Genomic DNA, 15,155 nt, shown 5'->3' with positions numbered 1-15,155 from the left:
AAAATGAAAAAAATGCTTTCGAAAAACGCAAACTTTTAAAATAGTGATGGGTCACAACCCTTTGAACATGCCACTATTTGAGTTGTTTTTTTTTTATTGCTGAACGTTGCTAAACAAAGCCCCTAGAATCACTTCAGCTTTTCTTTCCAGTGGTCCCTTTGACTGTACCCTTATTGAAGAAAGTGGTTTAAAACTTTCTCAGGATTACTAAATTAATGTTCAAGCTCAGGTTAAATATTAAGTAAATAATCATTTTCAAAACTAATAAAAACAATCCAAAATTAAATTTTAGATTGATCAGACAAAATGCTTATAGAAGAAATATGTGAAGAGTATTTTCAGTAATTTTTGAAAAATGTATTTTTTCAAGTTAACTGCGGCCAATGTTCTTTAGTCTTTATTTTAAGCTAAAAAAGTATGAAGTTTTTTTGTTTGAAATAAACTATTTTAAAACTCAATCTGCAGCAAGTTTAACTCGCTATTGCCCATTTTTCTTTTCAATTTTTATCCGAGTTTCAAAGATCATTTTAAGCAACTTTCTCTTCTACGAAAAGAATACTTTTCATGTTAAATGTTTTTTTTTAATAATCTTTTATTTATATATTTCATTTGCGATAATTTTAAAGATCATAACGGACGATAACTTATATTTAAAATATTTCTAAAATTGACTAAAACTAACCAAATTATGTTGATATTTCAAGCTTCCTTTTAGTAAATATGTTTTTGATATTATTAAAAGTGATTTGAAATTTTGCATGCATTTTCAGTGTTTTGGAGTTTTTTTTCAATGAAATACTAAATTTTTCACAAAATACAGTATTTTCTCGAAAATGCTAAATTTTTGTAATTCACAATTCGAAATATTGCATGTACTTTAACTGTTTTAGAATTTTTGTATGAAATACTGAAATTTTCACAAAATACCGTATTTTCTCGAAAATATTCATTTTTTTATAATTCGCAATATTGATACCAACAATTCAAAATTTTGCATGTATTTTATCTGTTTTAGAGTTTGTATTCAAAATTTTCACAAAATACCGTATTTTCTCTAAAATACTAAATTTCTTATAATTTCCATTATGGGTATCAAACGATTTGAAATTTTGCATGCATTTTCAGTGTCTTAGAGTTTTTTTTTCAATGAAATACTAAATTTTTCACAAAATACAGTATTTTCTCGAAAATGCTCAATTTTTGTAATTCACAATTCCAAATATTGCATGTACTTAAAATGTTTTAGAGTTTTTGTATGAAATACTCAAATTTTCACAAAATATCGTATTTTCTCGAAAATATTCATTTTTTTTATAATTCGCAATTTTGGTACCAAAAATTCAAAAATTAGCATGTTTTTTAAACTGTTTTATAGTTTTTGAATGAAATACTATTATTTTCACAAAATACCGTATTTTCTCGAAAATACAAAAAAATTTATAATTCGCAATATTGATACCAACAATTCAAAATTTGGCATGTATTTTTACTGTTTTAGAGTTTTTTGAATTGAATACTAAAATTTTCACAAAATACCGTATTTTCTCTAAAATACATTTTTTTTATTATTTGTAATATGGGTATCAAACAATTTGAAATTTTGCATGTTTTTTTAACTGTTTTATAATTTTTGAATGAAATACTAAAATTTTCACATAATACCGTATTTTCTCGAAAATACTCAAATTTCTATAATTCGCAATATGGGTATCAAACGATTCAAAATTTTGCATTCAATTTTAGTGTACTAGAGTTTTTTTTAATGGAATACTTAAATTTTCTCAAAATACCGTATGTGTGTGTGCGTGTGTGTGCAACCAACCAAACGTGACCACGCGGTCGCTTCTTACAAATTGAGTTGTTTCCATGTATTTTTAGCTCTCATTCTATACATGCAAATAACTCGCATAGGCATTTGGAAGGTGTTAGCTCTGCCGAGCTTCGGTGACCCATTTCTACGCTGGCTAGCCGAGCGCGAGGTACTTCAGCTTTGTCGACAAGCCCCGCCCTGAAAACGTTTGGACCAATCAGATTCAAACGTTATTTAGAACTTCCGAACCCTTGTCAAATGGACAAGGACCCAGCGCGTATATAGTTGATGGTGGTAACAGTATTCCTAATTCCAGTAATAGCTCACCAAGTCGCGATGGCCTAGTGGTTAGCATTTTTGCTTACCAATCCAAAGGACGGGGGATCGAACCCCGACTCGAGCGACTTTGATTTTTCGTACATGTTCAGAGTTTCAAGATTTATATTTCCTATACTTTCTCGTTGGGAGCAGATGGGAATCGAACCCAGGACCATTCGCTTACAAAGCGAACACCGTAACCAGTCAGCCACGGCCGCTCCTCAATTTTCTCAAAATACCGTATGTTCTCAAAAATACTCAATTTTTATAATTCGCAGTATGGGTATCAAACGAAGCATTTTAAGTGTTTTAGAGTTTTTTGAATGAAATACTAAAATTTTCACAAAATACCATATTTTCCCGAAAATACTCATATTTTTATGATTCGCATTATGGGTATCAAACATTTTAAAAAAATTACATGCTTTAGAAATTTTTGTATGAAAAAACAGGTAAAATTTCTCATCGTTTCCAAATTTTAAAAATTTCAGTACTTTCAAAAAAATTGGGTATTTTGTGAAAATTTTAGTATTTCATAAAGCCGTTGCAAATATTTTTTGGAGTTTATGTCCCTCGGCTGTGACCAAAATCGAGGGGGGGGGGGGGCAAAAAAATAAAAAAATATAAAAATGGAAATTACCAGCCTAGGTTTCAACATTTGGACGAAAAAAGTGTTTTTAAATGCATTTTACAGGCGTACAGTTGCTCTCTAATCATTATTTTTGTAAATGTCGAGGTATTGACGGATTTTTTTTTTCGCAAAAAAAAACTTTTCGTGGGACTGTACATTGGTATTTCATGAAAATTTAAAATATTTTCAAAGGAGTTCAAACATGCTGAATATGATTATAATCGCGAGAAAATGCATTTTAACTGGTTTTCGGTTGATGAAACTTAACTTTTCATTAACATTTTGAAGTTTTTCGAAAAAAAAATTTGTTGCCCCCTGATTATTTAGGAAGGGGAGGGGGGCGACATAAACTTTTTTTTAAATATTTGCAACGGCCTTCAAAAAAACTCTTAAACAGTGAAAATGTATGCAAAATTTGGAATCGTTTGATACCCATAATGTGATTTACAAAAAAATAAGTATTTTCGAGAAAATACGGTACTTTGTGAAAATTTAAGTATTGCATTCAAAAAAAACTCTAAAACAGTTAAAATACATGCAAAATTTCAAATCACTTAATACCTATATTGCGAATTGTATTTCTTTTTTAATATTTTCGTGAAAATACGGTATTTTGTGAAAATATGAGTATTTTATTCAATAAACTCTAAAACAGTTAAAATACATGCAAAATTTTAAATCGTTTGATACCTATGTTGCGAATTGTAAAAAATGAGTATTTTTGAGAAAATGCGGCATTTTGTGAAAATTTTAGTATTTTATCAAAAAAAAACTCTCAAACAGAGAAAATTCATGCAAAATTTCGAACGTAGATACCCATATTGCAAATTATAAAAATTTGAGTACTTTAAAAAAATACGATATTTTGTGATTTTTTTTAGTATTCATACTTTGAACCTTACCATATTATCAAAAAACTATTTACTAACTGGAAGCTTGAAAATTCAAGTTAATTTGGTTGGTTTTAGTCAATTTTAGAAAAATATTAAAATGTAAGTTATCGTCCACTATCGTTGATAAAATTATCGCCGGTAGAATTATTGGAATAACGATAACGATAGAACTATTCTTATCTCTATCGAACCTCAATAATTTTATCGTTAACTACCTTGCTAATCATCAACTGACGAGAGCAGGATAGACTTTTTGTTTACACTACGACGTTGGCCTATTTAAATAGTTTTGCTTGACTTTCTGGATGTCAATCTTCGCCACATCGATATTTCTCCATCTGTCAATGATTCCTGAGGTCCCTTAAATTTTTGCATAGACATTTTGCGTTTCAAAACTGAGCTCGGCAAAAAATAAATAAAATAAAATAAAAATATACAAAAATTTCGTCTCAACATTTGAATGAAAAAAAATGATTAAATTTTTCACTCTGATTAAGATTTAACGAAAACAAAAATTTGAGCAAAAAAAAGATTTTTGTGGTATTGTTTAATTTTTTTCAAACGACCAGAAAAATCGACAGGAAAACATTTAAAAAAACATGCTAAAATTGAATCTAAACGCAAGGAAATGCATTTTAAATAAATTCCTCTCTAAAATCCATTTAAATTTTGAAGTTTTTTCAAACAAAAATTTACCCCTTTATTTTTCTGGCCGTTGATAAAAAACATTTAAAAATATTTGTACCAGCCTAACTTTCACTTTCCGCTGATATTTTAATAACACAAATAAGGTGAACAATGGAATTTCGACATATTTTAGATCGAAGTCTTTAGAGGCTTGGGGGATAGCTTATGGTAAAAAAAAAATTTATGGTAATTCTAAACAAGATACATGCATTCAAAATAACTTGAAGTGAAACAATAAAACCGTGAAATACTAAAGGAAATGTTATCTGGACATAGAAAAAAATCATACAGGGTTAAGCTGCGTGATTATTTAAAAAATGCCATAATAAGCATGAATGCGACTTTCTTTTAAATCAGTTCGTTTTATTTCAAAAAGGACCACCCTACCATCCATTGTCAGAGTTAGCTTATGCTACACGACATTCAGAGTCGTACAAACAACCATACCCCCCTCGCACACACGTGCTCTCGTGCCGGACATCCACCATCAAATTTTGTGAATGAAGCAGAATCCATACAAAAAAAAATATAATCTCAAAACTAGCAACGAACCCAATCCCCAAGCGAGAGAATGAGAATTGGCTCGGAAAATTCGCTCTCCCCCACTCGTTTTCTCTCATTTCTCTCACTCCCGTGGGGGGATTTTCCAGCTGAAAGTAGCAGCCGGAGCCGGAAGCTCTTGCAGCGAGGGATCATTTTCCCGACCCAACGAGTCATTCCACCAGAAACATATGACTTTCTCTCGGCTTCTGTCTGTTTGTTTGTTTGTTTGCACTTACTTTTTTTTCTTTCTTTTTTTTCGGGTGGGATTTGGATGCAGCTGCTGCCGCCGCCGCCGGCCGGAAGGAAACAGGTCAATGGGTTTCTCGGGTGGGCTTGGAAGGGATTTTCCCTCTTTTTCGTGTCCTTAGGGGGGTGAAAAGGGACAACACAAGTTGACGTTGTTTATTTGAAGTAGTGTTCATAGCATTTTTCTTCCGTCTTCTCTCTCCTGAGTAGTGTTGTTGTGTCTGAGCTGAAGTTTCTAATTTTGTATGCTATTTTTTCACTTGTTCCGCCGCAGGTTCTTTGCTAATGAGGTGTTTTTCATGCTATCACTTTGAAGTGGTGCTTTGAGTGGAATTCGTTTACTTTCCTTTATTGATATTGCAACCCTTTTTATCCTGTTCGAACTCAGCTAGTTTCAAAAGAATATTTATGGAAAATATATTTGATTTATTTGCACAATTCAAAATACATAAAGTTTTCCCCTGGTGACAAATTAGCAGCCAGTTTGGGCATCCAACCATAATCTGGTCCCTCGGGTGACACGGTGCCGTTGATTTCGTGTGCGGCATCGTTGCAAATGTTTTCCCGCCCATTAAAATGTCTGAAATATACTAGGCGGTGAGAGTAAATAAATAGCGGGAATGATAGAGCAAACGCCACGGGGAGAACGCAACGACAGCCGCTGTAAACCCTTAACCATAAAATAGTGAAATCGTTTCATTTAGGCTACACGAGCGCCACTAGGTGACTACACTGAATCATCACACTCAAAATTGACTTTGGCGACGTAAAAAAAGGGAAAGCACGGGAAATGAAAATTTGATCTTTTTGAATTTAAAACATTTAAAAACAATTATGGACTTTTCAACGGAATTAAAATTATTCAGAAAACATGATGTAAAATACCCATCAACAAACAAAAAAAAAACAAGAATTATATACATTATGTTATGTGTACTTTCAAGTATAAAAAAATCTTAAAAAACCTTGTTTTTAAACCAAACCGGTAAATTTTGAAACAAAAACAGGTCTTTGAAAATTGATTAGGATTTCTTTCAAAATTTTTAATGTGTGTGTGTACATTATTCAAACAAAAAACCTTTCTTCATGTTTTTGAAAGAAGTTTTTATATCAATTTATTTTTGAGTTAGTTACTGTTTATGAATGCAATTGTTTTTATATTTCGTTAAAAAAAAACAAGTTTGTTTTATATCAATTCCAGTCGAGGTTGGCGTTTTATTAAACAATAGCAGAGTAATAAAGCATTTTCATTCACAGTTTTGAAAACCATTGAAAGTAATTTCAATTCATTTAGAATGAAAAAATGTAATTTTGAGTGCAATCAACTGAAAATAATGCATAAAGCGTTTTTGATAATTTTTACAAGTTAATTTAATTTTCACAAAAAAAATCTTTAAAACATAGATTTTATGAAAACTCATGATTGCAAATCATATAAAGGCAAAGGATTTTTTTTTCTCAAAATGTTTAAAATAGTTTTTTTAATGGTTGGTGAAATTTTTAATATTTTTGTTTAGTAGGTTAACTTGGAGCAACTAACATTATACAATTAACATTACTTATACTGTTCTTTGTTACTCTCCCTTAATTTTTAGATTATTTATGCTGAAATATCTTGTCTAGACTGTATCGCTTTAAAGTAATAGGTTCAATCTATCAACTCAATGTATTTTTGTGTTCGCTGTTTTGTAATTTTTTTCTAATCACTTTTTCATTTATTTTTTGCATGTTTTTTTCAAGCTGTAACATTCAATCTTTGGCAATGATTGAAGTTGGAAAAGGCATTTTAAATCGGGCCAAAATTGATTCCCTAAATTAAATGTATTTCAAAAGCTAACTCATCAAATTTTTAAAACTTACAAGTTTTTTCCAAATCTTTGTTCTTGTATCCATAATATTCAGAAATAACATCATCAAATTTATTCTTATCTCCCAAATCAAACATTTGTTTTGAAACATGTTTCCGTTTTGAAATCAACATTCTCAAATAAACAGATTTCCTGTGTAAAACCTGTTGAACTAAAACGATTGAAAGTAAAATATAAACAAAACCATAACATTAACAAAAATCATGAAATTATGATAGCCCGCGATAAATGTAAGTTTACCTTTTTAACACATTAAAAAGTTATTTGTATGTATATGCTCTACAATTTTTGAAGCAACATACTCAACTGCTGATTATAACCTTGCCAAATAAAAAAAGACACGCTATTTTTTATGAAAATTTTTTGTTCTAGATAAAACAAAGCAAAATCGCCAAGGTTGTTAATCGATATAATCAACGTCGATGATATTATCGTCTAATGATAATGAAAATCTATCGTCATCGTTATCGCATTTTCGATAATTCTATCAGCGATAATCTTATCGCTGATAATGAACATTAACTTATTTTTAAAATCTTTCAAAAATCGATTCAATTTAACCATATCATAGAAAATGTTCAATGCTTTCAGTAAGAATTTTGTTTTTTTAGTAAGGTATATTTTAAAGAATAAATCACAAAATACCGTATTTTTTCGAAAGTAATCAAATTTTCGTACTTGCAATGCGAAGCGAAATTTTGTATGCGTTTTCACTTCATCAGGGGTTTTTAAGAACTGAAATTTTAGCAAAATACCGTATTTTTCGAAAATACTCAAATTTTAATCATTTGCAATATGGGTATCAAACGAAGCGATATTTTGTATGCTTTTTCAGTTTATCAGAGTTTCATGGAAATTATTACAATTTTCACAAATTTTTTTTCGGATATACGTAAATTTTTAAAATTATCAAACAAAGCGAAATTGTGTATGCATTTTCACTTAGTAAGAATTTTTTCATTTATTTTTTTGGCAGAAACCATAATTTTCTCAAAATTTTAAAAAAATACGGTTTTTTGAAAAATATGGTATTTTACGAAAATTTTATGGTTAAAAAAAAGTGAAAAATTATACAAAATTTTGCTTCATTTTGATACCCCTGATGTTTTTTTTTTGTATGGTCAATTGTCCACAAAAAGGGGGGGGGGGGGTTTAAGATTTCAAAAAAAAAAGTGTCCACGTGGTTTATGGATGGTCTCAAAGCATACCAAATTTCGCTTCGTTTCATACCCATTTTGCTAATTTGAAAATTTTTGTTAAAATTTTAATTAAAAAAAAATACAAATAAAGTGAGAAGATTAAACAATTTCGCCTTGTTTGATACCCATTTTGCAAATTTAGGATATTTGAGTATTTTTTAAAAACCACGGTATTTTGTGAGCAATGTAAGTATAACATTTTTTAAATATGCGCATTTTTGAAAAATACTACATTTTGTGAAAATTTTAGTTTTAAAAAATTCTAATAAAGTAAAAAGCATACAAAATTTTGCATCGTTTCAAACACCTTTTGCAAATTTGGAAAATTTTAGTATTGTTGAAAAATATTGTATTCTGTGAAATTTTAATTATAAAAAACACTCAAATAAAGTAAGAAGATAACACAATTTCCCTTCGTTTGGTACCCATTTTGCAAATTTAGGATATTTGAGTATTTTCGAAAAAAAAGAGATTTTGTGAACAATTGTGAGTGAATATTCTAAGTGAAAGTGTGTGTGTGTGTGTTCAACCAATCCAATATCCGTAGGCCGGCTACGAAATTATGGGAAAGTATAATTTGTATCAGTCTTGAGTATGCTGAAAGAGCTTATCGCAGTCCCGGACATTAGGTGGTGTTAGCCCTCGTGCTGCTTCCAATGACTGGCCGCATAGGTGGCGCTGAAATCTAACTTTTTACAGTGACCTCCTAGCGAGTTGGTGTCTTCGACAAAGTTGTAGATCTCGCCAAATTACGTATAGTCACGGAACATGTCAAAATTCTCAAAAATAACTGCATAAAGTTACAGTTAGTTTAAAAAATAGTTATTATTAAGCTATGAATATTCAGTCAATCTAGCAGGACAAAATTTCTTATAAACTTCGTCAAAATTACTTAGTACTTCGTCGCATCCGAACCAGTATACGATTCAAAAAGTTTATTTAGCAATTCTATGGTAAGATATTGACATTTAGTTAAATTAAAAGTATGCAAAATTAAGTTTAGATAAGTTTTATATAGAATTTCCAGAAGTATATAAACATTTATACTAAGTAGTTAGTAAACTTTATATTCAATCCAAATTATTTTTTAACCAGTCAAAGATGCCTATTTGGAGTTGGGAGACTGAATTTATGGTGATATGTCAACAAATAACTTTATGTATGTTAATTTTTCGAAAAGTGTACACATTTTTTTCGCACCATTTTTGATTTTTGTAATAGTATTTGTTATATAACTTTTTTTTGAAATCATCTTTTCATGAACTTTTTGTAGCAAAATATTCGGCATGAGTTTCTGAACAAAAGGTACTAGGTTTCTGTCAAACTTTAAATTGTTTACATGTTTCATCACAATTTGTGCATAGTGCCCAAGGGGAGTAAACATACTTTTTTCAATTTCAATTTGTGTTTTTATTAGAATTTAGCAGTTCTGTTCCAGGATGTTACATTTGCAATTCAGAGATTTGGAGAACCTTTCACTGAGATCAATTCATAAGCCTTTGCAGGGAGGATACATATTTCTACGTTTAGATTTTGCTAGCTGAGTGCTCTTTTAGGGAAAATATTTTGAGAAAAAACCCTAGATCTATGTTTGGCTTAAAACATACTTTTTTACATACTGTATGTTTTTATGCTTTTGTCACCACCCCCAAATCAGAGGTAGAGCATATTTGTTCAAAAAAAAAAATCAAACTTTCAATGGAAACTTATGTGCAGTCAGCTGAAATCCATTTAAAATGAATTGCTCTGCGTTAAGAATAATTTTGTACATGTTCGGGTTTATTCAAAAACAATTTTAATTTAATTAAATTTTAGATGAACAGTATCGCTAAAATGTTTTTTTATTGCCGAATCTTATATTTTTTGAAAATAATGATTGCAAATCAAGAGTACTTTTGTATAATACATTCTATAACCATTTTTTTTATTGAAATGTTTAAATTTTGGCTTGTAATCTCACTTTTTATATTTCTTTTAATTTTTTTTTGCCTCCACTCGACCATGGCCAAAGTCTAAATGTTGCAAAATAACGTGCAAAACGTTACAATTGATTGAAATAAAATTACGCCACTACATAAATTGTTCAGATTTTATGTCACCTAAAAATGGTCTCAAATATCAATAAAAACACAAGAACATTAAACTAAATACCTTTTCAAACACCTAAAACAATAAAATCAACAAAACTGATAGACAACTGTTATTTTCTGTTTTCTATTATTTTTAAATACTAAAAATTTCCAAAAAATAACAGAAATTAAAAAAACTTCAAGTGATAGATAATATTTTAGTCTTTTAAATGAAAATAACGTAATTTTATTTATTTTTGTACATTTGGCCCGCAAGCTAATTTGTTTATTTTTGAAACTAACTGTTTTTTTGCACAGTTATTTTTAAGAATTTTGACATGTTCGGTAACTTTACGTAATTTGGCGAGATCTACAACTTTGTCGAAGACACCAACTCGCTAGGAGGTCACTGGAAAAAGTTAGATTTCAGCGCCACCTATGCGGCCAAAATTGGAACTACATTTTAGTACCAAAATGTAGCCCTGATTTTTCTGAGCAACTTTGCTGAAGACACCGAAGCTCTATGACGTAACCCCAGAGCGCCATTAATTTTGTCCTGCTAGATTGACTGAATATTCATAGCTTAATTATAACTATTTTTTAAACTAACTGTAACTTTACGCAGTTATTTTTGAGAATTTTGACATGTTCCGTGACTATACGTAATTTGGCGAGATCTACAACTTTGTCGAAGACACCAACTCGCTAGGAGGTCACTGGAAAAAGTTAGATTTCAGCGCCACCTATGCGGCCAAAATTGGAACTACATTTTAGTACCAAAATGTAGCCCTGATTTTTCTGAGCAACTTTGCTGAAGACACCGAAGCTCTAGGACGTAACCCCAGAGCGCTATTAATTTTGTCCTGCTAGATTGACTGAATATTCATAGCTTAATTATAACTATTTTTTAAACTAACTGTAACTTTACGCAGTTATTTTTGAGAATTTTGACATGTTCCGTGACTATACGTAATTTGGCGAGATCTACAACTTTGTCGAAGACACCAACTCGCTAGGAGGTCACTGGAAAAAGTTAGATTTCAGCGCCACCTATGCGGCCAAAATTGGAACTACATTTTAGTACCAAAATGTAGCCCTGATTTTTCTGAGCAACTTTGCTGAAGACACCGAAGCTCTAGGACGTAACCCCAGAGCGCTATTAATTTTGTCCTGCTAGATTGACTGAATATTCATAGCTTAATTATAACTATTTTTTAAACTAACTGTAACTTTACGCAGTTATTTTTGAGAATTTTGACATGTTCCGTGACTATACGTAATTTGGCGAGATCTACAACTTTGTCGAAGACACCAACTCGCTAGGAGGTCACTGGAAAAAGTTAGATTTCAGCGCCACCTATGCGGCCAAAATTGGAACTACATTTTAGTACCAAAATGTAGCCCTGATTTTTCTGAGCAACTTTGCTGAAGACACCGAAGCTCTAGGACGTAACCCCAGAGCGCTATTAATTTTGTCCTGCTAGATTGACTGAATATTCATAGCTTAATTATAACTATTTTTTAAACTAACTGTAACTTTACGCAGTTATTTTTGAGAATTTTGACATGTTCGGTGACTATACGTAATTTGGCGAGATCTACAACTTTGTCGAAGACACCAACTCGCTAGCCGTTTCAGAATTACAGAGCTCCTTGCGGTCCAATTCCGAGGTCATTGGGCATTGTCCAGCCCCGCCCAAACATAGACCAAGAACCAGAAGAGTCCTCGACCTATCTTTAGACTTCCAATCTCATAAGGCAAACATGAGATCAGAGCGTATTTAATGGTTAATCAGTAGGCAAAATGTCACAGTTTCAGTTTGGATAGATCTCACCAAGTGTCTGGAACTTCCGGTAGCCCTTTTTATCGGTTGCTTCAAAGCATCCGAACGTTTTTCAGTCGCAGGGGTCCGAAGGTCCAGCTGCGGGTCCTCAATCACGGACAGCTTGATCTTCCTCATGCCGATCCAACAAATATCCTGGCGAACGTCTTGTGATGATTTTCCTTAGCAGCCATGAACACGTTCCTGCGGTTTCATCTTCAACAGGAAATCGGGATTTACGAAAACCTCTGAAAAGACCGGTTAGCTCTTACGTTTGTTCACTCTTTAACACGATACAAGCTCTCAAAAGTTCAAATAACTCTTTGAATAATATAATAAATTTTGACCGAAACATTTTCACATAACAAAACATCGCGTAAAAAAAACAATAGAGGAGAAAAGCAACTCGCGACAAAATTTTGAGGCTAGGAATTTTGACAGGTATGATTTTCATAAAGTATTCGCCTCCTTTTCTCTCCCACAGAAAACCTGGGAACGAGGTAGCTGTCAAACTAGGCCAAAATGTTAAAGTCACTCACAAAATGAACTTTGAGTGATTTGAGTTCATTTCTGACGTCACGATTTTCTCCTCTATTCATTCCGCAACACTGTATCGAAACTGTCAGGCACTCATATTTGACGTGGAAATGTGAGTTCCGTGAGAGCCCCGCTGATGTTTTAAAGAGTGGCGGGCTGCACAAACCAAAGCAAAACAACAACAAATATGAAGAAGAAATTCACAAATTTAAATTATAAAATTATTGCAAAAAGCTATTATTTGCACTGAACTTCACTGAATTCCTAATCTGGGTGCCTTTTTTGACTACTACACGCCAGCGGATGCTTTGAAAGCTGTAAAAAACACACCGAAAAAAGTTTAAAATCGCAGACCGATCGAACGCGCTTCTTTCTCGTTTCACAGACAAGCAGACTCGAGTGAATATTCTAAATGAAATCATTGAAAATTTTACATGATATGATTGAATTAAGTCGATTAAAGAACAAAAAAACAATTTATCGTCCATTATCGGCGATAAGATAACGATGACGATAGATTCTCGTTATCGATTCGCGAATACGATAGAATTATCGTTATTGTAATCAAGCCTCGATAATTTTACAGTTGGGTTAAAGAATTGACAGTGGGTTTAAAGTAATGTTTAACTTATTTATGAAATATACTCTTTGACGCAAAATTTCTATCCGATGACGATTTGAAACTTGAAACCATTGAAAACCCCCACCGTCACGATACATCAATAAATGGGCTTTGGATTCGTAATCAGGGGCCAACATTACCCCTTAGGACAAAGTTTCTCGAAAATCGCAAGAGGTCGGAGCCACTGCTATGTTAGTTGATGGATGCTTAAGTTCACATTTTTTTTTGTTCAAAACATTTGTTAATTGTCAATATTTTTTTAAATTTCTCTCGAAATTAAAAAAAATATACAAAAATCATAAACAGGGGTATTGTATATGATAAACATAAAAAATATCTTTTTTAAAAATAAACTTTTTGAAAATCGGCCTTCGTCATGCACACGGGATCATTTTAACGAGTCTTCACCAACATTTTGAGCCGATCTGGTCAGTGTTGAGATATCGTGGCACCCGTTTTTCGAAACTGCTTACTTAAAATAGCAAAGATTCAACCAAATGTCTTCAAATTTGTTTTGTTAACAAATGGAAATTTATATTTTAATGCCCTGAAATCAGTTAAAAAAAATCAGTATGTGCTCAAACCATATTCTGATATTTTTGCCGATTTAGTAGGTAGAAATTGAAACAGGGTTGCCAGATCTTCAAAATTTTAACCTGAATTCTTAAAATCCGAATATATGCGAAAACAAATGTAATACAAATGTTGAACTTCTTAGCCAACTTAAAAAAAAACAAATTTTAAAGGGAATTGGTATTCTGTTTCATTTGTGAGATTATCAAATTCAAACTTTTCGTGCACACTTGTCCCAACATACGCTGACTGCAATCAACACTCGCTGGTCCTAATGTTGCAGCACTGCAGCAGCAGCAGCAGCTGCCACCAAATCAAACTGATGACGCCTAGAAGCTACTACTGCCACCGGTCCGCGACATGTGCCCACCCTTCGTATGCCAACTGACTTGTCCTACCACACGACGAGCACCCCAGCACAATTCCACAAAACATTTAACATGCGAGAGAGAGACCCTGAGAGCGAAATCGCCGCCGGGCAGAGAGCCAACAGCTTTTTTCAGAAGAGAAGAACCGACCCGAACCGACGACGACGACAGATAGCTAGTAGACTGGCACTTGCCACTCCAAGTTCGGACTAGCGTCAGACTAGTGCAGACACCAATCACCGACCGACCAAAACCCTAAACATCGCGCGACGACGGTTTCCCTTCTAACCTCAAAGTCGAAACGCGCGCGCTACGACGTCCTGCGAAACATAACCTCAAACGAAAAACGAAATCCGAGTGCCCGCCGGTAATTGGTGATCCCCGAGCAACGGTCCATTTCACCCCGTAACAAACGCGCGCTCGTGTATGTGTGTTTTGTTGTGAAAGCGCCTGCAAGGTAGGCAAACCCCAAAACACACCTTCGTGCGTGACGTGACACAGGCCATTAAACGGTGGAACAGGGAGGGGGGAGTAAAGAAGTGATAACGTAGTGCTCCGGAAACGGAAGGGAAAGAAGAACGGATAACCTATCAACACCACCCCCGGCGACAACGACAACAACATCATCAACGAACGTCAAACGTGTTAGTGTCAGGTTAGGCAGCGTGCGCGCCTGCAAGGTCTGCAACCGCCGTAACACACATGCGAAAGTAAAAGGAGCCTGAACTAATCTGCTGCTGCGAGGATGCTGAACTGCTTGCTTGAAATGTCAACCTGATGTCCTCAGAAAATAAGAGTGTGTGTGTGTGTGTTTGATATTAAGCTGTGTGTTGTTGTTATTGTTGGGGCCTATTTTGGGCGGGTGAACTAATTTTCTAATTTTCCCCTCTGCTGCAATCCACCACCTTCGAGCGCTTTTTTTGGGGCCAAAAACGATGAAGTAATAACAGAACCTGCCGACTGTAGGA

General features: G+C 33.0%; 1 protein-coding gene across 8 annotated transcripts in view; it reads left to right on the top strand.

Annotated features, from left to right (window-relative positions):
- Positions 1–15,155, top strand: part of LOC120415778 (four and a half LIM domains protein 2) — a 306,724-nt gene that overhangs the window by 181,445 nt on the left and 110,124 nt on the right. For 2 of the 8 annotated variants that reach the window (XM_052710349.1, XM_052710347.1), the window contains exon 1: positions 14,337–14,831. The exons of 3 other annotated variants lie outside the window; for them this stretch is intronic. The gene's annotated coding sequence lies outside the window, so the exon portion shown is untranslated. Of the gene's footprint in view, positions 1–14,336; positions 14,843–15,155 lie in introns of those variants that run through there. 3 more of the 8 variants (XM_052710348.1, XM_039577405.2, XM_039577407.2) reach the window with 3 other exon arrangements.

Source organism: Culex pipiens, chromosome 3 (genome assembly GCF_016801865.2).
Source record: "Culex pipiens pallens isolate TS chromosome 3, TS_CPP_V2, whole genome shotgun sequence".
NCBI lineage: Eukaryota > Metazoa > Arthropoda > Insecta > Diptera > Culicidae > Culex > Culex pipiens.
Note: the sequence above shows the minus strand (reverse complement) of the source record. Positions and strands in the feature narration are given on the sequence as shown.